Raw genomic sequence first — 26,135 nt, 5'->3', positions numbered from 1 at the left:
GTTCGGCTCACGCCCTTGGCAGAGCTGCTCACCTTCTGGAAGACATCATGGGCAAAGCGTGGAGACTCGACTGGCACCCCTTGAGGAAGTAAGAGCCTGAGAATAGCAGGACCCCCATTCCTGCCCCAACACGAGGGTGGGCCCTGCTCCTAGCCTTCAGAAGGAAGCCTGCGTGTGTTAAGAGCATTGCCCTAGAGGCAGGCCAGCGGGTAGTGGCCCCGGTGGCTGGTACATTATCCGAGGGGTTCCATGGATTATTTCTTTAGTGGGTGCTGGAGTCAGAGAAAGTCCCTGTAGCCCTGGACACAACACGATAGCCGTTAGAGGCCCTCCCAGAAATCCTTTCCAATTTTGAGCCCAATCCTTTTTGTGCTAGCAGTAATTTTTCATTCTGCCTATTCCTGAGGCCGGCAACCTGGGGAAATCTTTCTATCACACAGAGGAGAAGGTCGAGCAGGCAGACTGGCAGCTGACACTCAGAGATGCTAGCTTTGTAGACTTAGCAGGTACCGACTAATTAGAATGTGCTAGAGCTACTCCAGGTGAGTCAGTTCCTCCTAACTTAATCAGTAAGTGATAAACTGCCTCTGGGCAGAGGGCCCAAGAAGGCTTTTGAATTAACTCTGAGCTCTGGGTTGGTTAGCTCAATAACTAGAGGTACTTGCCCATTTCTTCTACCAGGGACAGTGCACGTGTTAGTGTGACCTGGATATTATCAAGTCCACTGCCCTTCTGAGGCCACTCTTGCCTTTGACATTCACTGCGGGAAATAGTATTGCCTTCCCTAATGCAGCCACCAGCTCCTGCTCTGAAATCCTGCTTCCTGCTCTGTCCTTACTGTCTGTCACCTACCTTCCCACTGCAGGCAGCCAAAACACAGACCCAGCCTGTCTCCTCTCCATTGCAAAACACCACTGACACAAAGCAGTCGCACATAACAAACTTTACTGAAGACGTGGCTCATGCGAGCAGACAGAGCTATTACAACCTGGGGCAGGAAATAATTTCAAATGCAACATCGGACATCATCGTTCCTAGAAATGCATTGGCCATTCCCTCCATGGGGGATGTCTCTCTGACTGTGTCTCCCCTTGGCACTCTCAGGGTGCCCCCAAACTGGGGGTGCCCCCAAACCGGAGGTGCTCCAAAAGAGATCAAGAAATATTTCACCCTTCTATATGGAGGGAACGACCATTTTTTAAGGGCCGGGCACTGCACTAGCTGCTTCCGTGATCTTACGTCACCCTCTCGACAGCACTGTGGTGCACACGCTCATTTTACACCTGAGGACACCCAGACGCAGAGACCGTAACCTGGCCTGGGCCCCAGGGCTGAGATCTGAACCCTTCTCCATCTCCTCCAGGCTCATCGCTGACTGCTACAGTTGCTGTCTCCTTGCGCAGCCCAAATTCTTCACATACTCCTTAGGTCATCAAAATTCACATCTATTACTCATCCCTTAACTCAGCAAAGTTTTCTGTAGAGTCAGGTAAAAATTTCCCTAACATTTTCTTCTGTGCAATTGAATCCTCTCTCCAAGAGCTCTCGCTTAAAAAATGATCCTCCCTGTCCCCAGATAATTTTCATATCTCCTCTGATATTGCCACTGGATTGTTTCTCCTCACCCGTTCTAGACAACTTTCTGCTGTCTCTGCTTCCTCCTCCCAATTTCTCTGCTTTGTCAGCTCTTCTACAGAAAAAAAAAAAAAAAAAAAAAAAAAAAAGCCTCGGTTAATCCCAGGAACTCAGATTCATTTACCCCACTTCCTTCTAGAAGCAGGTGACTCGGGTCCCATAGAAAAGGAATCAACAGGATGTCTGACTCCTGTGCTGAATCTCTCAGGTGACTTTTCCACGGCAGGGGGAGGCAGGAGGGACCCTCTCCAACCTGAAGCTGTCTTTTCTTCCTCCTGTCTCCTTGACCTTCTTAGACCTGAGCTTGGCACTCCATTAAGCCAGGACACTCGGCCCTCCCGAATCCTCATAACTCTTAATTATGTCCTTGCCACCAGTTGCACTGCCAGCCACAGAGGAGAGGGAGCACACGTTCAAATAGAATTATAAAGTAAGCACTGTAGCTCTCCTCCCCGACCTTACCCTGAGAGATTGTAGCAACACAAACCCACCGTCCACAAACAAGGTAAGCCAGGTAACGGCGAGAAAGGGCAGCTCTGTTGTCCAAACTGATAGTCCTGTCTCTAAATGTCAAAAGGCTGGGACTCAGGAACCAATCAAGAGATTGTTCTGAGGACATTTGGATGGAAGAATGCCCACAGAGGATTTTTTCTTTTCTAAAGGAAAAAAAGAAAAGAAAAGAAAAGAAGAAAGATATGCTTGCACCAACCGGACTTATATAGCCTATTTCCAAAGATAGGATATAAAAGATGGTCATCTATACCAGAAAGGGTACGCCAAAGTTGTAAACGTGCTACGAGACTGAAGGGAGGGAGACAGCACTGGCCCGGGAAAGGAAGACAAGACGTGAGAGCGGAGATGAGGCTCGCAGGCACGTAGCCCTCCTCGGCAGGCCAGGAGGGGCAAGGGCATGGCGAGGAGAAGGACGCCAGCCAAGGTGCGGGGGCAGGAATGCGAATGATGCATTCAAAGGACAATGAGTCATCCCCTGGGCTTTCTTTACAGTTGCCACAGAATACTGGGCACATAACAGGTTATTATTTTTTTCTTTTTTTAAAAACGGCAAAAATAAAGCGAGACCCAAATTCTCAATGTAGAAAATATGCCTGTGATGTCAGCGCCCAGTGACACCGAGGAGGTGAGAATTCCTGAGCCCAATCTGAACTTGAACCCTGAAAGAATTCTCACCCTTGTTTGCTGGAAACTCACTTATTATTGAATGCTGTTGGACAGGAGTCTGTTCTCTGGAAAACCTGAACATAACCTGGTTAAACTTTACCTCCAGTGTGAGCAATTATTTTGGCTTTGTCGTCATTGATCACAGACTTATCTGCTGTTTTAAAACACTTGAAAGCTATTTGGAGCCAGGAAATATCTCTATGAGGAAACTAATCCTGGTAACATTACCTACACAAGTGTCTTAGTGCTGTCACATCAGCAGTTGTTGTGGGGGAGGTGTGCGAGTTTTAAGGTGTATTTCCTGAGGATTTAGGGTGCTGTTTCTGACACATGCCACCCTGTGTTTCTGAATTTCTGGATATGTAGTAATAGTGATGGCTCGTGATAGAGGCTCCCCGGCCAGAACTGAGGCAGTTTCAGTGAGTTCCCTCTCCAAGACCCATGCAGGAAGGGTTTTTTGTTTTGTTTTGTTTTTGCTTTTTCTGATATTTTCTATTGAAGATGTTTTTGTTTTGTTTTGTTTTTTTCACTATTTTCTGTTAAGGAATATTAGCTGCTTCTAACTCAAAACTGATGGGCATTGTCTTTTATCATCTTTGGAAAATAATTTTTAACCCACCTACCTCTCCCAAATAGTTACATCTTTAGTTTATTTAGAAAGCAAATTAATTCTCACTTCAGGACTGCAACAAAACAAGCATTATCAGGGTGCTGAGGGAACGACTAATTGAGACATTGTGTTCTCTTGGTCGTGGTCACATACTAGGAAAAATTCAACTAAGCCTCAGTTGGGTGTATTAAAATAGCCCTTTTCCCAGCTCAGAATCACATTTCAAAGGGTGCCTAGGTGCAAAGCTAAGTCAAGTATAACCCAGCTGCACAATGATGCCAAAGGTAAAAACGTTGTTTTCCATTTTGCTTTAGACACCATACAGAGAACTAGTAGTGATCAAACCTGAGCAGCAGAGAGCTGGGTGACCTTGAGCAAGTCACCTCACCCGTCTGGCTATGTTCATTTAAGAAATGACAGAGAAATGCCATTGTGCCTTAACACGTAATGACTAAATGAGAAAATGTATCCAAAAAATGCTCTGTAAACTGTAGACTTTTTTCTAGAACACTTAAAGGAATCGTAGAGGTAGCTCTTTGGGGGAAAATGAGACATGTGCAAAGCTTCTTTTTTTTTAAAAAAAAAAAAAAGATTTTAATATTTTCTATTATATATCATTTAAATTTAGCAACTAAAGGATCATTAATTAATACTCTAAGAAAATACCGTTATGCTATTACTGTGTCCTCTAAATGAACCATTTCTCTTTTTACTGTCATTCGGAATTTTCTCTATAGACAAATGTATTTAAAAGACAAATTATCTGGGAGACAATGGGGTGAGATTTTTGTGTCTTCAGTCCAGAGACAAATGGCTTTTTCTGTTATACCTCGAATGCACCAGTGGACACGGTGATTTATTTGACCATATAAGACATATAATACAGGTGTTTTTTTGTGTGTGTTTGTTTTCAGATAAAGTAAGGAAATAGAAGGTGTTCCAGCAAGTCACGCGGAGAGAAGTGTTGAGGAGAAGGTGCAGACAAAGGGAGAGAAAAGAATATTGAGGGGTCAAGAAGTATCAGGCGACCATCCTAGATGCCTTCAGAATTAGAGCCAAATACTCAAGGTCCCTCTTCAGTGAAGGGGGCACTTTACCAAGTCCCCCCCACCTGCCTGTGAAGGTGTCCTCCCCACCACTCTGCTCTTTTCTGAAGGCCGATCAATAATAATGTCGCAGAGCACTTTTCTAGGAAGGCCGTGATCTGTCATTTAGGAGAGAAAGCCCTTCCGGGCAAAGTCAATACACCCATCTCCGATGCCTGGCTTTGCTTACTAAAGCAGGATGGGCACTAAACACCCAATAGTTCACTGTCCTCATTCGGAGCGTATCTTCAAAGCGCTTAACTTCTAACTCGTGTTTATTTGAGGCAAGGCGATCGTGACCCCAACTTTACTAAGTGAAATATAATTTCTCAACTACTTTTCAATGTTGCTTAACCATCGCCTCTGCCCATTTGTAGAAAACTCAATTAAAAACAGCCCTGATCACTCCCTCCCACAGCTCTTAGAGCCTCCTCACCCCATGAAGGGATCCCATTGGCTGTGCTGCTAACAAGCCCAGATACAAAGCAATCCCGGAAATTCTCTTTCTGCTCCGTTGTGAAGGAGGTGCCATCCAGCAACGTGGCACCAGGAGGTAGCGTTTTACCCAGCACCACTTTCTCTGCCCATCGCCCTCTCACCTCTAGCTGCTGGGATCTCATCTCCACCACGAGTCTAAAGTCCCGATTCTTTTCCATCCTTAGTGACTACAGTGACAGCTCGGAGACTGATTTTTTCTTAAAAACCAGAGAAGGAAGTTTTCATTTGAGTGGGATTTTATCTAATAATGGGTTATGGGTGAGATTATGACACGTTCTTATATCTTGCTAGTGTCAATAGAGTCCCCTGCCTCATGAGCAAGCCTCAGATAAGGCTTGGGGGCAGGGGGGAGGCGGAATTAATTGATGATGTTTACTGAAAGCTTCCGAGGTTGCTGTCGATATAACCTGAGCACCACCACCAACTGCCTCTTCTTCAATTAATTTCTTAAACAAACAAAGAAACAAATTAATTCCTCTGCTTCCCAGGTTAGCTAACCAAAACCACAGTGAAAGTAACATAGAGATACATCACCGAGAACAAAGCTTTTATGGTCAAATCAAACTCAAATATTAGTTCACTGATTGATTTAGTTGACAGATACTTATCAGCCACTGCAGGGAACAAATGAAGCATAGGTATCTCTGTTCCCTAGGAAATTATAACCTAATTAGGAGACGATCACTGCAATTTAAGTATGTGCATTGCAAAAAATTGGGGGGCGGGAGAAGTATAAAAAAGAAAATTAGTTCTTTTCATAAAGTTTCTTACAGTATTTTACTTCATTTTATATTTTTAAAAATAAAACTGCCATCATACTACCATGAGAATTTGGAAAAGGAAGCTTGAATTCCCTCTTCCAAATTTACAACATGTATGATAAAGCACTCATATCATACAGATAAGAGGGCTTATAAATTATGAAAAACTGAAACACTTCAATAAAGTGAGGGAAGAACTCATGAGTAGGGAAGTCATCAAAATAGAAATATGTGAGCAATATACATATTTAAAATATTAAAATTCACTAGAAATAAAAAATGCAAAATAACTAATGACATCTCGTTTTCACCTATCAAGTTGGCAAACATTTTATAATATTCAGAGAAGAGGCATTGCAAAGCTACCAGGGGAATATAAATTAGTGCCGCTTCTCGAATGGGAAATCTGGCAACATGAATCAAAAGGTTTAAAATGTTCACATCCTTCTGTACTGGAATTTTTATCCTTAAGAAATCAGCGTTAAATTTCACAATAGGCAAAAAATGGAAATAATTTAAATGTTCGACAATACAGCATTGATTAAATTATTGCATATTCATCAATAAAATGTATGCAGAAATTAAACATCATGTTTTCAAAGTGTGAATTTCACAATGTTCACCGCATATTGTTGAGCGGAAAAAAAAAGCTGATTATTAAACTGTTTTGTTTTGTTTAAAATATATACATATATTTAATATTTAAGATTGTTATATAACAAATAATTAGCAATGGTTATTTCTGTGCTTTTTATAAATATCCAAATTTTATATCATGTTTGTGTATACCTTTGTGATTAGAAATAAAAGCAACTAATTCCATATTTAAAAAGAGAGCTATGAAGGTCAAACGCTTTGTGAAGGGACTTCTGATTTGAACTTTACACATGCCACATCGTTCACGTTTCAATCACCCTCAACTTGACCAGCTTTTGTGTCATGTCTCACAAATCAAGGATGAAAATTACTTATTACTATTATTGTTATTATTATTATACTGTAGCTACCATTTACTGAGTGCCAGACATTGTATTAAGAAATTTAAATACATTATTGCCTTTAACCCTCACAAGTAACACCCGAGATAGAAATTATTACTATTCTAAGATTACGGATGAAGAAACGGAGGCTTACAGAGACAACGAGTGGCCACCTAGGCGGTGGGTGGCGGGGCTGGTGTTCGAACCCCGGCAGCCTGGTTCCCAAGCCTACGCCCATTACAGCTACACATACACTCTTGCTCCTTTACAAGGAGAACTTGGAAGGCCCATCCAACTCATAAATTTAGTAAAATCAGGTTTGTTGGGTAGAGAAGAGGGTAATAGTCTTGTAAAACAGGAGATCGTGGAATTTGACAGGAATTATCTGAAAGTTTGCTCTCAGGGCTACTGACGGCACCACTCTCTGCGCGCCCGAGCTCATGCAGCCAGCGACAGAGTGCCAGCCGATGCACGGTGCCTAGGTCCCCACTTCTTCGCGAGCGTTAAGAAGTAAGAGATGTATTCCCCTGGGACTGTGTCTGGCGCCCCGATCTCTCCATCACCCAAATGGCAAACACCCTTGTCAGGCGCAAGGCTCTCCCGAAACCCTCGTGATCCCCACCGCATGTGTAAGTATTCAAGACATGGCTGCGTCCCACTTTTCCAACTCTTTCTGTCTCCAGTATCCTTGTCATCACTACCTATGTCGGTGTCCTGCTGAAAATCCAGTTCACGCCTCAGCATCTCAGAAACTGATTGCATTGTCTGATGAGGCATAGGAAATTTGTTCTGGAGGATAAGGGTCGCTGCAAGAAAATACCGATGTTTAAACTCAGAAGCTAAAGAATCACACGTATCTGCAAAGGAGGAAGCCCTAATGGTTTTCTGAATGCGCAAATGATAGCTTGTGAGAAGCTTTTAAAAGCTTTCCTGCTAACTTTAAAGGCCCGAGGTGTTTTTTGTTTGTTTGTTTTTGTTTTTTGAGGTTTCGTAATGGAATCTAAACACTTCGTCGTGTTCGCCAGAGCAGTGAGTTGAATGTAAAGCGCAGGCCTTGGAGGGGACGCCGGCCAGTTGGCGTCCAATCTGACTGCATGAAATACACTAGTTTTTTTTTGTTTTGTTTTTCTTTACGTTTTTAACTGTTCCTATGAGAGATGAGTATTAGATTGCTTCCTTTGTTCACTCTGAGCGGGGGCACTAGCAGGGTCGTCATTCCCTCCCCCTGCTTTCCAGGTGTCATGCCCGCAGTGCCGCTTGGGGGCACTGTAATGCCTCCTTCCCTTCCCATCGCCATTTTCTCTTTCCTTCCCTATGCAGGATTCTTAGGTCGTTGACCTGGTTTTTGGTCCCTCTCATAAAATAGTGGTCATTACCAATCTCAGCATTTACTTGACAAGAATCAAAGGGCCGCGTTCTTAACATATTGAAAAATAAGACATTAAATGCCTATAGTTTTTCAAGGAGTGTTCAGGAGGGCCATCCTTCAAAAGAACCTCCCGAGGTAGGCGGGGAGCTGTCATGACCACCAATCACCGTTTTTAGAACAGACACCTTGGCTTGGGGAGGTCAATTCAATGTTTAAGCCCCAAATGGTTCCAAAGAGCCGGGTCTCTTTCCTCCAGCTTTTATTTTGAAAAAGATCCAGGCTTTATTTTGAAAGAAGAACATTTTTTAATGAAGACATCAGGACAGTACACAGCAGTAAGAATAATAAATAGAAAAAGGAAGTCACACAATCACATTTTTTTTTTTCTGGTATCTACTCATAAAATGGTTTCAACTCCAAAGAAGAAAAAAATCACAATCCCTATTCGAAATTTAATATAAATTCACTTAAACATGGAATAGATAGCTTGCTCAGATCCCTTCCTTGCCCTTCCATCCACACTAGGCAATTTCATTAATGGGCAAACAGCCTGGTGGTGGAGTTTTCTGAAAGAGTAGCATGAAGAGTAAGATCCATCCTGGCACAGAGCTCATTGGCACAGTACTCTGGCTGCGCCTCAGAAACAGAACCGAGTCCTGTGTTTTCCTGGAAAGTAAGTATTTGGCAGGGCTCCAGCCTTGGGTGCATCCATATAGAAAAAGAGCTCAGGTGGCCCTCGCCGTTGCCAGGGCCAGGGTGGATGGCAGAGGGTGTGTGTGGAACGTGCGCGATGGTCCTGAGGTGGGGGATGGGAGGGAGACGCAGCGAGGGAATGCTGGGAGGCCCATACGCGGAAGGCGGTAGTCCTCCCTGCTCGCTCTGCTCCTGTCGTCTGTTCCTTTAGCCCTCAAATGCACACCGAATATCTATTGCATGCCCAGCACTGAGCTAAGAGTTTTGCGTAAGTGAGCAGAAGAGATGAACTTTTAAAAGATTAAAAAGGAAAAAGAAGTCCGTGCTTTTGATAAGCTTCCAGCTCAGATGAGGTCATGATTCTTTCAAGAAGTGTTTAACGAATGTTTGTTGAGCTTCTACTCTGCGCAGTGGGCTATCTGACAAGCCTCAAGGCTCCAGATTGAAAGACTGATATATTATAATGCAGAGAGCAGCTTTTAGAGCCCTTTTCATTGACATGGTCAATGTTATACAGAAGTGCTAAAAAGGATGCTTTTAAAACCACCCCAAGATTGTGGTCAACGTTAAAGTTTGAATCAACTAGAGAGCAGTTTGAGGAATTTGCTGGAAGCCTTTCCAAGATTTTTTAAAGGAGGGAGCAAAAGGACAAACTCCAGTCTCAGACTTTAGGCCAGTCAGGCATGTGCCCTGTCTCCAGCACCAGGACTTGCTCTGGGAGACCTCCCCTGTCCATCTTCATTTCTGTGTGTCTTACAGATAATGAACCTCAAGCATAATCGCATCGCGTGACTGGCTTAACAGAAATGTCCTCAGTGCCGCGGTATGGATGCCACGTCCTTGTCCGCTCCCAGCAAATGGCAGCAGCAATCCTGCTGTGGACACGATAAAGCGTCTTAGAATCTCCCTTTCGGATGAAAATGCCTTGGAGCCCGGAGACTTGTGCCTGCAAGCTCACACTCCACACGCACCAAGGGTAGTACATCGGCCTCGTACTGCAGCTGGGAGCTGTTCCGTCTCAGCCAGTCCCCTGCTGCCTCCTGGTCCTCCGAGCTGGAACCTTTGAGTGCTGCACCAGTGCGTGCCTCGCTGCTTCTATCCATCATTTCTCCACATGCGAATTTTGCCACGTGATGCAGATCCGGATCTGTGCACCTTCATGCAGCGATTACGTCAGGAGCCTGGAGCAGCAGCAGCAGCCGCCGCTGGAAGGAAAAGGGCCACCGACCCGACCGAACGGGGCTTCAGTCGCCACCTGACAACACCAGCTTTACATTTACAAAGATGCAAACCGGAACCCAGGCGTCCATCCGGCTTGTCGCAAAGCCTTTCAAAAACGTTCTCTGCGAAAGAAAGTTCTGCACAGAGAGCGGAACACACCTTGGTTTCGTCCTGTCCCTTGCTTTGCTTTTAAGAAAGTCATTTATCTTCTTCATTGGACCCTAATTTCCTTATTTGTGAAACAAAGGGTAAGACCTATGACTTGGGAGGTCCTTTTCAGCTTTGAATTCCTGTGTCTGTAAAAATCAAAGAAAAAAAAAAAACCATCAGGCAAGAGCCATTGAGATTCACTGCCCTGTAGCTGAATTAAGAGAACCGGTATTAATATTTATAAAAATATGTATCTCTTGTAAATAAATCATTAGTTAGAATTTTTTCAATAATAAATTTTATAAAATGTATCACAAATTAATAATTCAATTAATAATTAGCACAAGGTAGTTTAACAGTTAGTGGTTGAAATACACCAAAAAGCCCTGGACTGAGTCAAAGGATTTGGGTTCCAAGCCACCAAAGAAGCACTGTGCTCTGCAGAAGAGGAAAAATCATGACTTTGAAGCTGAGTTCAAATCCTGGCTATCACTTGCTAGCTGTGTGACTTCATGCAAGCTATTTAACCTTTTGGAATCTGTTACTTTGTCAGTAAATAAGAATAAACAATACTTTGCAAGATGGTAGTTTAAGAGACACAGAGTTTAAGATTTATTAAGCACTTGGCACTTCGTAGAGACTCAATAATTTATGCAAGTGGCTCTTCTAAGATCTCCCGGGGAAAGGAAGCTAACATCTTTTGAGTTCCAGCTTTGTAAGGGAAAATTCTGTGACTTCACTGAATCTTGATTAAGTGGCTACTGTTATCTGAATTTTAACCTAAATTCACTTTCCCAGATGTAAAATGAACATAGTAATACTATTCACTCCTAACCCAAAGAACTCTTATGAAGATTAAAAGAATTTAATGTCAAAGGGCTTTGCAAATTGTCCATTTTTTTAATATAAATGTGACTATAATAGCTATTGTTTTATTAAACACTGTTAATAATAATGTTTACTCATCCAACATGCATTCATCCAGATCCTACTATTTGGCCATTTATTCAGAACGCGGTCTCTGTTCTTAGAAGCTTTATAATTAGGGACACCAAAATAGCACCCAGGAAACACCCAGGCACTAGTGAGAATACTTAGAAACAACTGAGTTGTCTCTGTAGTAGAAAGTAGTTAAAAGAGAAGGAGCTGACTTAAATAGATTTAAGGTGGTGAGAACGAGAGAAAGAGAGAGACGTTTTATATAAAGAAAATAGCGTGAGAATAGGAGCAGAGGCAGAAAAATTCTATTTTTAAGCCTGCGACAAAATTAGGATTCTTGCCCTTGAAATTTGCAGGAACATTAAACATTGACTCATTCACGCAACAAATATTCACTGAGCACCTACTATGTGCCAGGCACTGTTCTAAGTGCTGGGGGATACTGCAGTGAACAAATTAAAAGGTGACTACTTTGAGAAGCTTATATTCTCATGAGTAAGACAGGATAAATAAATTAATAAATTATAAATATATACATAAATATAAATTATGCAGAAGGTGATGAGTGAGATGGAAAAATAAGAGTAGAGCAGGGTAGGGTGACCAGAAATGACAGGAGTAGGTAGCAATACATAATAAAGCGATCAGACTGGCTTCATTGAGAAGGTAACATTTGAGCAAAGGCTTGAAGAGAGTGACAGAGTAAGTCAGGAAGATGCTCTGGGGAAAAGGAACGGGCAGAAGGGACATCCAGGGCAGGCCCTTAAAATGTGGTCCCCACCCAGACCAGCTGTGTTAACATTTGTTATCTGGGAACCTGTAAGAAATTTACATTTTCAGTTCCCATCAGAAACTCTGGTTTCCCCTCCAGGGGATTCTGATGTTCCCTAAAATTTGAGGACCACTGAGCTAAAGTAAAGGTCTGGGTGCTTTATGCCAAGCTTGGGCCAGCCTTATACAAGGTCGGCATGGCCACAGTGAAGTGAGCAAGAGGGAGGGAGGTAGAGAAAGTCCGGAAAGGGGAACGGCATGTGAGGTGGAGGTGGGGAGCAGGAGAGACCCCGTGAGGCCTAGTTAGCCATTTTAAGGACTTTGGTTTTCACGGAGTGAAACGTGGAGATGTCGCAGGATTATGGCTGGCAATGACATAACTTGTTTGAATGCATCACCCTGGCTGCTGTTAAGAGTAGGTTGTAGAGAAGCAAGAGTGGAAGAGGCTCTTTCAGGAACCCGGGCAAGAGATAATAGTAGCTTAGTCACTATTATCTGGTAGTGGTAAAGATAGAAGAGGTGAGCTCTGAATATATTTTGAAGAGAGAATTGAGAGGGTTTCCTGACAGAGTGGTTATAGGGAGTAAGAGAAAGGGAGACGTAGAAGATGTTTCTGACTTGAGCCACTGGACGATTGAGTTGCCATCAGCTGAGTCGGGGAAAAGTCAGTGGAAAGCAGGTTTGTGGTGAGACACAGGGAGGTGGGGAGCACGCGAGATTGGAAGTTTAGTTTGGGACATGTTTGAGATGTCCCTTCAACCTCCAAATGGAGATGTTGAGTAAGCAGTTGGATATAGGAGCCTGTACAGAACTGGACCGACTTGTCATCATTCCGACTTAGATAAAGAACCAGTTTCCACCAAGAGCCCTAAGAACAGATTCTTCTCATTTCAGATCACAGACGGTGTCAGAGTTCTTGATTCTAACCCTGCTTATTTCTTTACGTCTCACATATCCAAAGGGAGGTTTCCTATCTTGACCAGCTAAAACTCCTGAGGTTCAGTCCAAGGAACTTCCGCTACAGAAGGAAGATCCCAGCTTTGGAAAAATGGCGTTAGTACAGTGGTAGTTAGTTCTCCAGACTTGGGGTGAAAACCAGTGGAATGCTCTCATGCTAGATTTTGCCTTTTTATCTGAAGTTTGACCTATGTGGTAATTTAAGGAGGTTTCCCCTCAAGGGAAGAAAAATATATGGTAGCATTAGCTACCAGGGTACATGACAAGAAGCTCCAATCATAGAGTAGGAGAAAGTGCATATTACAGAGGAGCCTAAACACCTCACTATAATTAACTGTTTTATCAGCTGCTTTAAAAACATATCATTGAGAATTTCCAAAAGAAAAAGACTTGGGCTTCCCAGCTGAGACTGTTTGGAACCTGGTCGCTGGGGTTTTCATAAACTAAACTATCATTAAACGTTTCTACCACCGAAGGGAGTCATTAGGTGTGCAAGCCCATTTGATTTAAATTCCTATTTATTTCCATGGTGGATCTCTATATAGATTTGTGTCCCTGAAGCAGAAAATGAGATAATAATGACATTTATGGATCTTAAACATGTATTTTCTCCAAGGTCAAATGGGTGGTGTAACTAGGGCCGCAATCAGTGGTGGAAGCTTACACCCAAATAATTTGCATGACCAATGATTCCTTGTTTTGTTTCCCAGTTAATAAAGATGAAAAGGAACTGCCCAAGAGAAGCACTTCTCCCCTTATATTTGCTCACCTGCCACAGCAGTGTTCAGCTCTGTGCAGATACTTGCAGCAAGAGGAGATTGACTAGGAAAGGTCCGGGGCCAAAGGGCAGTCCTGTGGGGAAAACACTAGGTTCAGAGAGTGACACCTTTAAGGCAGATGTAGGCCTGCTGCTGTGTCAGACTCTCTGGTCTTCAGCAGAGGCCAGATGGAGGACGATTTTGCCCAGAGGAACGATTCTGTGCTGATGAGTGTCACTCTGGTTTTCTGTCTCATCTTAACATCTTCTGCTAGCTTAGTTCTGGGATTATAGGCCTGGGGCTCTAATTTAAGTGATACCCGATCTTGGATTGCCTCAATTTTACTTGGTTTCATGGACTGGATCTTAGTGTCCAGCCCCATCTTTTCCCAGCACCAAACTTGTCCTATCCCTGACTTCATCTTCATAGTGTCCCATAGTAGGGTCCCCCGGGAAGCCCTACCCCTGACTCACCTCAGCCCAGGTTTCCCACTGCTTGGGTCCGTCTCCCACAGTGCTTCTCCCTGGAGTCTTAAGCAGCAACCTCAGCTGCCTCGTATCTTCATTTTCAAGGTCCGACTTGGGCACGTCAAGTGTAGAAGTCAGTATTTAACAACATCGTTTTGCAATATGGCCCCTGGTCCCATTGCAGGGATAAGAAACCAGAATTATTGTGTTGATGAATAACAATCCCACTTACTCACGGGAGTGTTGAGAAAGCCTCCCTAGGCTAAATAATGCCAGCCAGCTTTCTGCCGCCACCACCAGTGCTGAATCACTGAGGCTACACCCCAAGATGTGACATTTTGTGGCCATGCACATATGACTTAAGACCCAGGATGGCGGCGGGGGTGGGGGTGGGGGTTGGAGGTTGGGGAGGGAGTGGGTGGGGGGAGACAAGGAAAGATTCCTATCCAGAACAAAGGATTAAAAGGCCACCGCCAGTACTAGTCTATTACCCTCTGAGATCTCCTGAGAATTTTTTTTTTTTGGCAGCAAAAACATTCCCTTTATATTATTTTATATTTGAGAGTGGAGAAAAACATTCGGCCAGTCTTCAGAGTATTTTGCATCCACGTATGCTCCACTGCCTGACACACTCGCAAGCTCTGTGACCCATTTAGATAACCGTCCCCCAACCAAAAACGGGCGGCTCTGTCTTCCTGTTTCACCAGGAAGACAATCTCTAATGCAGTTATCTCCCAATGCAGTTATCCTTTTACAAATAACATAATTACATGTAAAACAGAACAGTGGTGGGTACATACTAAGCACTGAATGTGTGTCTCATCTGCAGGTGAATCCAGCACCATTTGCCTCCTCAGATGCCAATATCTTTCTGACTCCCCCCCCTCCCCACTCCCCCTCAACACACCACCAGCTCGCATCTCAATAAAAACAAACAAACAGACAACAATAAGAACCACAACCCTGAGCTTTATAATAAGATATGCCAAGGTGTGCTATTCAGGCTGCTTTTAAAAAATTAACTCAGAGCGAAGCCACTCAAGGATGAGGAAATTAATTTTAAATACTCAAACGGTAACCAAATGTAATGTGGGGAACTTGTTTGGGTCCTGAATCAAACAAACCAGCCATAAAAAGACATTTTACAGACAACAAGGGAAACTTAATTACAGACTGGGTGTTCATGATACCTAAGTACTGTTGTCAGTTTTGGTAGGTGTGATAATGACATTGTGGTTTATGTTTTTAAATGTCACTATTTTGAGAGATTCAGAGGTGAAATAATATGATGTCTGGAATTTGCTTTCAAGTACTTCAGCAAATAGAAAAATCAATAAAAAGGAGGGATACTTCAGTGAATATGGCAAAAACCTTGCTAATTATTGAATATGGATGATGGGAATATGGCAATTTATTATATTATTTTCTTTACTTGACTGAATTGGCCCGCATGCAAAAAATATATATATATCTCTATCTCTATCTCTGTCTATATCTATATAGATATAGATATAGCTAACCAGTAGTCTTCAGATTTAAGTTTTCAACAGTGAAGATGAGGTTATGAAGCTACGACCAACTGATGAAGCCCCTGATAGCAATGGATGCACAGAGGGATGGTTGAAACCTGGGGTAGAGGAGGAAGTACTGAGATTGGAGGTGGTAAGAGGTGTGGGTGAGTTCAAATTCTGGATCCCTGGAGTCTGGGGGAGAGAGAAACAGATGGGCAATTTTGCTCCCAGCCTCTCCTTGAAACGAGCCAGCCTCTTTCCAACAGAGCTGGGCTAGTCTAGCCCCTGGCTATTCTTTCCTTTGGAAACAGAGAAAACTTGTAGGAAGTAAAAAAAAAAAAAAAAAAAAAAAAAAAAGAATTACCGCTTTCCCTAGAGTCTGCATGCCCCCAAATGACCAGATTCTCTTAACGATGCTTCTAGGCATGGTGTGTTGCTGGGAGGCTCGGGGAGGGCTGGCTGTCTCTGCTCCTCTTTATGTAAAGTTCTATTTTAAAGGTGCAGGTCTTTCGGTTAATATTTAGAGTTCAGTTCACAGTGTTAACATTCTTATGTTATGACGGCAGCTTATTCATCCTAATGTGAAAGGACCAAGATCACATTCTTCCCTCCCTGGCTTGTGAAAACCAGCAGACTGCACAGGGCCCTGGGTGCTAGGAAGTTGAGGACAAACTTAAATTGCCTGCTTTACAATGTGGCTGAACTCTGTTTACCTAAATCTACTGGACAAATGGAAGTGGATGAAGAGGGTACAACCTTGCCTACTCTGAGAAAACACGCTGATGAAGGCTAAAGGAGGCTGTGTGTGAGAGAGGATGCACATTTCATGAGAGGCTCAGGAGTCCCTGACATCTCCTCTCTTATAGGCCCTGTTCAGAAAAAAAATGTCAGATGCTGAACATATCCATAGCAACCAAGGACACTGCTTGTGCACCACCATGGCCTTTCCAAGACTCGGTTCTTGAATTTCTGAAAGAGTAGCGGGGTGGGGGAGAGAGAGAGAGAGAGAGAGAGAGAGAGAGAGAGAGAGAGAGAGAGAGAGAGAGAGATTTCTATATTTGCCTCTTCTCACTCTGGGGTTTTATAACAATTAATAAAATAGTGACTGTACTCGGCCCCCAGGATAAAGATATCTTTATGTGTACTGGGAATGATGCCATTTTCTTTACCTGTTAGATAGATGCCTTTTCCATTAATCACCTGATTTTGTGAAGTATAAAGGAATTTCGTTTCCACCATATCATTTTCTGACTCGACTATATTTCTAAAAAGAAGCTAGGTTAAATTCCCACTAGCAGGTCAATAGAATAATGTTCCAAGTGGTTTGTAGTAAAATCATGTTAATCTTTTACATGGAGCAAGGGGAAGTACTTCACCTCTTTGTCAATCTTCCTCTTCTGTACAAAGTGGGAATCTCATAAAACCACTGGTCTACGTAGGCAGTATGAGCACCGGAAGAACGGGAGTGCACTCAGAAATGGCCCTTCCCCTTTCGTTCTGATAACATACGCCTTCGTTCCTTTGAGGACTTATTCCTCCAGATGCCTCCAGCTCCTAGGGAGGCTGTCAATCACACAGTCACACACACAATCACACGAGAGTAGGGAGGGCTGCCCCATCTCTCTCCTAGCTTCACTGCAGAATATGCTGACCCAAGTTGACCAATCCATGTAGACCATCACGGTAACCATTGTCATTAATTCAGCGGTAGGCAAATGGCCCTAGCAGCCTAGTCGGGGCTGTCAAAGGCCGGCACCACATAATCCGACACAGCTGGTCTGCTCTGTAGTACTATCCTTGCTGGTTTGGGGCAATAAACCACTGACTCTGCGGTAAGCTCACACTCTTGGTGCCCAGTCAGGGCAGCTTTATCCTAAGGGGCTCCCTGCCTGGACTGTGTGCTGACTGGAGCATAGTCAAGTCCTAGGGCACTGGAAGTTTCAAAGCCAGCCCTCAGACAATACCTTTGGACTTGCTGAGGTAAGGATAAACCAATCGACTTGAGGACAAAGTGTCCCAAAAGGGAAACTCACCAGGACAAAAAGAGGATTTGGCACTGGTGACCTGGGCTCTGTGCCAAGACCTAAAGATCCTTAAAATAAAGTAGCATCTTGATGGGCTTTGGCAAATCACGAAAAGACCCGTTTAATCCTTTACTCCAGGGTAACTGATGCCTACACACAATTACACCTGGCTAACCAGGCACCAGGCAATGACCATGCAAGACAGAAAAAAAAGATGCCTCAAGGTGATCTGAGGTCACTTCTAGACATAGGATAGGCCCCCGGTGTTAATCCCTACCATTTACACTGGCATAGTTTGGAGAATAAGTTTCTCCAGAGACAACCTGGTTTCCGGAGGTGGGAGCAGGGCATTCTTTGCACCAGCATGTAGTTGGCATGAGAAATACTCTAGGCCTTTTTATAGGGCAGACCAAGAAACATAAGGCTCTCAAAGGGGTTAAGAATTCAGTGCCTTTCAAGTTTAGTTCACTTAGTGCTGGTGGAGGCTGACACCGGGGAAGAGAAGTGTTTCATTTTCACTGGAGGATGTGGTCTTCTTCACTGGAGTAAGGCCACTTTGACAGTTTACAAGTTAAATGGGGAATCTTGTGTTGAACTTACTTGGTACCCTATTTCTACTTTGTTCTCGGAAGCACTCTTTAGAAATTGGTAACCAAAGCAATGGTCTGATCTGACCTTCGATTCAGTTCTGCATCTGTGCGATTCTTTGCATCCTCTATGCTTTTCCAACTTTCTTTAAAGAGGTCAAGCTATCTCCCACCCAGAGGCAACAGAGTGTGTTAATAACGGAGCTCTGAAGATAAATGCTAATCTGCAGTTGTCAGTATATCTCACGAGGTATTTGGGGCCCCGTTTCCCACCAACCTGTCTCCCTCCTGAGGCCTCCTGTCAATAGGCCTAGCTAGTCGTTACATCGCCTCACTTAAACCTTTCTGGATTTTTAGTGTCATAAAGCTAATGAATCTTTATCCAACTTATGACATCCTACTAATAAAAATGTTGGCACGCTCGGCCCTTTGTTACCCTCTTGGCTGGCGATAAAATAGTCTGTGATTCTAGTTAGGACTGATTTTGACTCAAGGGTTTCTTAGCCAGAGGCAAATTATTTCTTTATCTCTATTCTGGTGGACATCTGAATATTATAAGTTTAAATGTTCTCCTGTCAAAGAAAATATCCCAGAAAGAAAGTATGACCTTTGTGTCTAAGGAGCCAGAGAATGCTGTGTGAGTCAGATTACCTAATAGAAAAATAAAATCATATTCTCTTAGGTGCATTTTGCTTTATGCCGTTTTTTGGACGCATAATATCAAAAATGTTTCAGAGGTCAGTGGTAGGCATATGAATTCCCTAAACAGAGCACCACTGAATAATTGGCTAGTGAAAAAGGAGATAAGCCTCATTTTTAAAGGGATTTTAACATGAGAAGGCTACAAAAATTCAGTTTCAAGCTCTCCCTTCTGAAACACAGCAAAATAAAACAGATTAGGATTTTTAAAAAATAGTCATATTCATTAAGATACGCAGATGGAAATGGCCAGGAATTAGCACCAGGAGCAGGCAACATCATTCAGTACATAGGCTGATTAACTGTCTTGGTTTGCCCAGGATGATCCTGGTTTTAGCTTTAAAAGTCCCACATCTCAGAGAACCCCTTCATCGTAGGCTGACTGGAATATTTGGTCACCGTGGTGTGGGCCAAGTCACAGACCACAGGCTGTAGCCACAATAAATAGACCGTCCAGGTAGCTTTATGGTTGATGCATATTCGTCTCAACATCTTTGTGTCCCAGTAAAAGAAGGGTTAAAATCCTCAACCGCCTACTCAGAATTGTTATAAGAAATTGCCTCAATTCATCGCTAGGCAATTTGCAAACGCGAGGTGCTATACAATTATAAATAATAGCTTGGAAGTGATTTTCGCGCAGCCAGTAGACCTTACCTGGCTGATGCCAGGGTCTTACTGTGTAACTGTGAGCGTTGCCCCCACGGAGAAAATCTAGCCCATTGTGAGTAATTTTACATTTCTTTCATCCTGCTAATGCTAGGCCACCTCTCAGGACAATACGGGGCAACCTTGGCTCCGGTTTTGTTAACCCAGCTGGAGGCAGCCAAATTATGGGCTTCTTTTTGGGTGGAGCATATTTTTGTGGGCTGTGGGAGACCTGTAATTCTTTCTTTCTTCTTCTTTTTTTTTTAAAATGCAAAACCATTTATAGCTTTGGGTGATGTAAAATCCACAAGGTGCCTACGACAGCGTCATGCAACCCAAGGGCTTCCCACATTATCCATCCGGGACACAGTGGAGCCAGGGCCTCGCCCGTGGCTGTCCGCCCACTCTCCACCCCTCCTGCACTGACCGTCCGGCCCCGAGGCAGGGCAGCGGCCTGCCGAACTCTTGTACTTCTTTCTCTGCTTGTGGTTCAGAGGTTTCAATTACCAGCCAGGTTTTCTTTTCACCGAGAGAGCTATTGTTTGATGCTGTGCATTCATCCATCCATAAACACCTCAAATTTGTCTGACTTGCTAGCTTCAGAACCATGGCAACGGCAGCGTTCTCTAAGAGGAGGCGAACCTCGTCTTTAGGCCCAGCTCTGCCATGGCCTGGCTGATATATCCCAGGGCAATTGCCCTACCTTATAGGATGACTGTTGCATCACTCGTTAAATGAGAGGGTTGGATTAAATTAGCCGTCCAGTCCTTTTAGCCTCTAAAGTTCTATGATTCCATACAGGAGTGCCAACTGCTGGGGAATGTATTGAGAAAGACAGGGAAGAGATAAAGAGATGCAGGGAAAGGTGTTAGTGAGGTGGACAGCCAGTGCCCTGCAGAGGAAGAGTGACCGGGGGAGGGATCCCCAACCACAGGGCTAACCAACGCCCGTTAGAACAGAGACAGCTGCTGTTCAGGTCCAAGGAGTCGACTGGGCTACGGTATAACTTTACTTCTCTCCCATCATCACTTTAACTTTGAGTAAAGCTGCTACCCAACCGCCTTCCATTGGGGGCGAGGTGGAAGAAAGATGACCATGAAGTAATAATAATAATTAATAATAATAATAATAATGTTAAAAGTTGGTTCTAAGGAAGCAACTTGGAAAACCAATAAATTGAAATTTATTTACAAATAGCTTATTTCCTCAACAACAACAAAAAATAACTGCACTTCTAAAGACCTCAGTGGGAGACCATGATACAAGTTCTTAGAAATTACCGCACGTGGCGTGGCTGCATGGAGAAGAAGCAAGGAAGCAGAAGTCATTACTGCAGCCTGGATTGGCCTTTATTCTGAGCTCTACAGCCCTGAGTCTATCGTTCTTTATTTTGAGGATCCAAGAATTCTACACTATAAAGATCTTATTAATAGACGCAGGCTCCAGAGAAAAGCCATTTATCACCAGAACTCTTTAGTTCCGGATGATACTGGTGGGGTCTCAATTATTGCTACTCCGTTTACCCTAATTAGCTTCTTGGGTATAGTCCACAAGGAAAATAATGATATGTTGTCTGTTGTCGTTTCTTTCATCCTGGGGTCTCCAGAATCCCCAGGGGTAGACGCAGTGGTAATAAAGATCTCAAGACCGCTTTTGCTAGTTTCCAAGTTGCATTGACAATTATGAATATCCCTGAGTCTGCTCCATCTCTGAACCTTTGAATGTATATAACTTCTTACTCACTATACTTAAGCAGGCCATTAAATGGTGCCAGGAATTTATTCATGTTCAATCTCTGTTTGCCGTTTGATCACCCTGCTGGTTATTATAATGCCGACCCTCTAATCCCTCAAGATACAGGCACTTCATATCTTACATGTGGTCTCTATAATTTTTAAGAACTTTTTATTATGGAAAATTTTATATATGTGTCTAGATACCTAGAGAGAGACAGAGACAGAGACAGAAGGAGATAGAGACAGAGAAAAGAGATGGTGTAATAAACCACCAATACCTATCCCTGAGCTTCTATATTACGACTCATTTGATGTCTAACTGTATTTGCTGTCCAGAAGAGATCATTTTAAACAGTCTCCTCCTTTACAGAATGAAATTATTTTTGGTAGCACTTATGAAAAGAAACAAATAATAACAAAGGCTTCCCAAGAAGTCACAATAGCAAAAGAAACACTAGAAGTTATAGTAAGAGACAATTGGCATTTGGATTTGGGGTTACACCTCAGAGTTCCTAAAAATAAAGAAATGTTTCTTCTCTGGCTGGACAACTTCTGAAACTGTTTTATTTTATAGTTCTACATGGTTGATACACATCAGAAATGACTCTGTATAACCTATGCCTTTGCTGGCTAAGTTAACGTAGAGGACACAGCTCACTAAGTGGTCAGTAGCACTTACTTATTTTATAAGATCTTGCACTTTGCCTTCCAACAAGCTAGGTAGTATCCAGCCTTACACCAGAGTTAAGCTCTTTTTTAAAAAGTTTATAAGTAGTCTGCCATCTGTGAACCAGACCCCAGGTCTGCCGGCACCTTGATCTAGGGCTTCTCAGTCTCCGGAACTGTAAGAAATAAATTCCTGTTGTTTATAAGAAAAAGTAAATAATAAGGTAACGAATTAAAGTTTTTGGTCAATTAAATTATATTTTAAATATCTGCTTAATTCAACTCAGTGTTGTTGTTGTTGTTGTTGTTTTAGAATATCAAAAAACACTATGCTAAAATTTTTAAAAGTTTCATGTTATCAGTCATCTTAGGGTGGGAAAAATCTGTATTGGCCTTTCTATTTTCAGTTCCACTGTGGGGTTTGAGTCATCATGTTCCAGCCCCAATGAATTAGCGATAAGAGGAAAGGAAACAAAAAGGTTATCAGGAAGTAGGTTATCTGGTGTGTTTGCTCTGCTCTCTCCTGGCACCTCTCAGCGGTGGCTCTTGCCTGAGCACTCTCCTCTTTTCCATCTGCCTTTTTTTTTTCCTGGCATGCTATTGGGATGGGAGCTCAGAAGGCATCTGCTGAGGATGACTGGAAAGGCCAAATCTAAACCACTGTGGTGGCCAGATGCTTAGAGGCAGCCAAGCTACATGTATGGCCAGAAGTGGAGCCAAGCAGGGGAATTTCTGTGAACAGAGAGCATGGAGTGGGCACAAAGGGCCCGGTCGGTAGTCACTGTCACAACAATCCAGTCAGGGTGACAGGTGGTGTTGCAGGAGATGGGCGGAGTACACAGAAGGGATTTGGGGGACAGGGATTCCTCGGAGAGCCAGACATGCAGATAGCTCTCAGCATCGGGTCCTCTGGCAGCTCTGAGCAGGCGTTTTGCAGGGGCTGAATGACATAGATGAGTGCTCAGCCTGGCTGGGCTGTGTCTGAAAGGAGCTTCCCTGCCGTGTTTATCCTGAGAGGTGAAAAGCTGTAGGTGCCCCAAAGGCTCAGTGGGAAGGCAATACCCCGATAAGCTGGTTCACCAAGTCAATGATCAGCAACTGGGCACAGTCATAATAATTAAAATGATTTCTCAAATTAAGTTTTTTTTTTCCTCCCCCTTTTGGCCTTCTTAGCCTATCCAGGTCTGCAGGAAAACCAGCCATCCATGTCAGCATGGCAGCCGGGCTGTTGGGACGGTCTAGAGGTCAGCAGGTATGGAGGTTGGCCTGCAAGGACTCATCAGAATTTTTATTTCTTTCAGGAGGCAGCTATAAGGAGGCTGATGTGTGGAAAAGACTAGCAACCCAGGCATGCCTAGCAAGATTTGGGGATAGGGAGAGAAAGCGGAGAAAAGACTGAACCGGTTGCTATCCTGAGTGAGAAGAAATACGACTATATATGTCCTGCAGGTTGGTGAGGTCTGCAACATCAAGTATGTCTGTGCCGTGAATGCTGTCATTCAGACAGAATGCTGCTCCTAATTAGGTGACGGGTAGAGAATAGGTTATCAAGGTTCTCAGGTAGAATGTCTTGAAGGGGTCCCATGAGGCCAAAAATTAAAAAAAGATGTATCGCTTATGCATCTTATAGCTTTAAGAACACTATAACTCAGGGATCTAGAAAGCCTTAAGCCAAGCAGAGGGACAGGTGGAGGGAGGGGCAAGTCTAAAAAACCAGAGAAGAAAGTCTGGTGATCCAAGCAAGAGGCAAACTTGAGGCTAGTATCAGGCACTGAGTATGAAGCTGAGGTGCTCTGGGAATACATGCCACCCAGTAGTGGGTGCGTGTGCACAGGGAGGCAGGCCGGCAACTATCAAAATCAGGGTCATGGCCTAGGCTGGATCTTCTGAGCTGCCTAAGTTTTGATGGATGGTCAGGCCACCATAGTTAGAGGGGCTCCAACAATTGGACAGAATGGAACAAACAGCAGTCAGTTTAGTATTTAGTGTTCTCACCTGGCTAAAGACTAATTTCCTTGTTCTAAAGATGGAATTAAAAACGTGTTCTTTTACATCTAGAAAATTTATGTCCTGTAGAAGCAGCTAAAGACTCAACTTAAATGTAAATACAAACGCAGCTTTGCCGCTACCTCCTTCCAGATCAGGTGGGCAAGTAGGAGGAGTTCCCCAGCCCAGGGGAGCGTAAGGTGTGCAATTCTTGCCTGGCAGGGTACAGGGCATGCTAGTAGCAGAGACGTTTGCCATCCCAGCCTCCTCCAGGTGCCCCGGCAGCCTGGGCCCACCTCTCCCAGGCAGAGAAGGGCAAGAATGAGACAGCCACATTCAAGGGTTTTACCAGGAGCAGCCAGATGGGTTTGTGTTCTGTTACCCCAGGCTTCAGAAAGAAAACCAGAGATTATTTCCTTTGTGGAACTAACGAAGTATAATCTTTATCTTACTTAGTATAGCCAGATATCTCGGCCTGGGTCACGATGCATAGATGACGACATAATTTATCACACTAGACACCTTTGAGGGTGAAAGGGGGCTATTACTTATACTGACAAAACAGGTTTAAACTTGAACTTCTTTGGCCAAATCAAGACCTGCTCTCCTCTCCTCGGGCTCATCCAATGGCTGCCTTGGACCAAGGACCCTCTCTGGAGTACTGTCCCTGCAGGCCATGCTGATGGTCCTGGCTGTTGTCCAGGGCTCCACTCATCCCTGGCTTCTGCCCACTGCCCCGGGGGAGTGCAAGCCCCCAGACTGTAGCTGTAGAGGAAATCCAGATTTTGCTTTTCCACAACAGAAACTGGAGGACCCTTCAAAGTGCCAATTTCCTTCCAACAAGCTGGCAGGGTAAGCAATGGTTTGCTTTGCAAATGGTGGCAAGGAGGGCCCGGCAGCGACGCACTGCCCATGCATCACTGAAAATGAACTCTCTTTCTGTCTCTGGAATTTAATCCCGCGAACTCAGATGAACTCTGGGCAAAGACCAGCTCAAAGCCCCTAGCAGGATACGGCAAGATTTTTGGATGATTCATTCTCTGAGTACCTACCATGTGCCAAATACTATGCTATATACTGAGTGTACCCTGGTGAATAAAACAGATATGGTCCTAGTGGGTGGGGAGGGGACTATGAATCTTACCATCTAGTCACAAATAATTGAAAAGAAGAATACAGAGAAAAACTAGGATGGAGCGGAATGACGGAGGAACTGAAATATCTGAACACACAGAGCCTTTTAAATGTAGCATTTAACCCAGCGAACAATCAACGACCCTGACCTCCTCCGAGGCGAGAGGCCAGGCCACGCACTCAGGTTCTCTAATCAAACAATAGGCTGGTACAAATGGAGCTATTTCTTAAACCCAACCACTTACACAGCAGCTACAAATCTGTTTAGAAAGAACCCCCGCCATTTACAACTGTCTATCGAACAGATGCTCAAGAGCATTTTTCTCTCACCAACGGGGTTTCAGTCAGGAGGAGGGAGCAGGTTGGAGTGTCTGCAGCTCCTGGAACTTCACACGTTTGGTTTTCGGTTTTCGTCTGTGCCCAGAGGCCGCCGCTTCTCTCCCCAGCTCCCTCCTCAGAACGATAATGATTTTTAGAGGCATAATGAGGCTTCGCATTGAATTATTAAACAATGGGCATCGAAGAGAAGTTTTCTTCGACCTCCTTACCTCTGGCTTCTACCAGTCAGTGTTTTCTCGCGTGGAGGCAAAGATTTCCGTAATACCTAAACGGATGGTCTCCCTTCTTACGGTATTTTCCAAACTTAATTTAAACGCCTACACTTTAAAACCCCCGTGACAAGCTTTAAAACCTTGCACGCCCTCCTTTCATTTTTTGAAACTCATCATCAAAATCAGGGGCAGCAAAAGCACTAGAACAAAGCAGTGCTTTGTTTCCACGCCGGGCTCCTAAGCCAGCCCCCTTGAGATGCTGGCGGGGGGCGCCCGTAGGAGTCTGAACTCCCTCCCCCGACCTCCAGCGCCTAAGAATCATTGTTCCAAATGGTAATATTAACATTTACCATCTTCGTTTGCCGCTAACATTCCATTAGCATTTTCAGTTGTAAACGTTTCTCTGAGACATAAAGGATGAGATGTGACCAAGAAAATGAAGTGACTGGCTTTAAACAAAGAAGCAAGAATGTACATAGCCGAAGGAGCACTGTGCTTTTGCAATGGCTACTTTGTGGGTCAG

The 26,135-nt window shown here is 43.8% G+C and overlaps 1 long non-coding RNA gene across 1 annotated transcript; it reads right to left on the bottom strand.

Moving 5' to 3' along the window:
• Positions 1-8,278: 8,278 nt before the first annotated feature.
• LOC107509011 lies at positions 8,279-25,704 on the bottom strand. The gene is made up of 5 exons (XR_001596430.2): positions 25,610-25,704; positions 25,392-25,511; positions 14,080-14,242; positions 13,618-13,700; positions 8,279-10,327 (listed from the first exon to the last, which is right to left on the bottom strand). It is a non-coding gene; the product is annotated as an uncharacterized LOC107509011 (long non-coding RNA).
• Between the last annotated feature and the right edge of the window lie 431 nt (positions 25,705-26,135).

This window comes from Rousettus aegyptiacus, unplaced genomic scaffold (genome assembly GCF_014176215.1).
Source record: "Rousettus aegyptiacus isolate mRouAeg1 unplaced genomic scaffold, mRouAeg1.p scaffold_m13_p_17, whole genome shotgun sequence".
NCBI classification, from domain to species: domain Eukaryota; kingdom Metazoa; phylum Chordata; class Mammalia; order Chiroptera; family Pteropodidae; genus Rousettus; species Rousettus aegyptiacus.
Note: the sequence above shows the minus strand (reverse complement) of the source record. Positions and strands in the feature narration are given on the sequence as shown.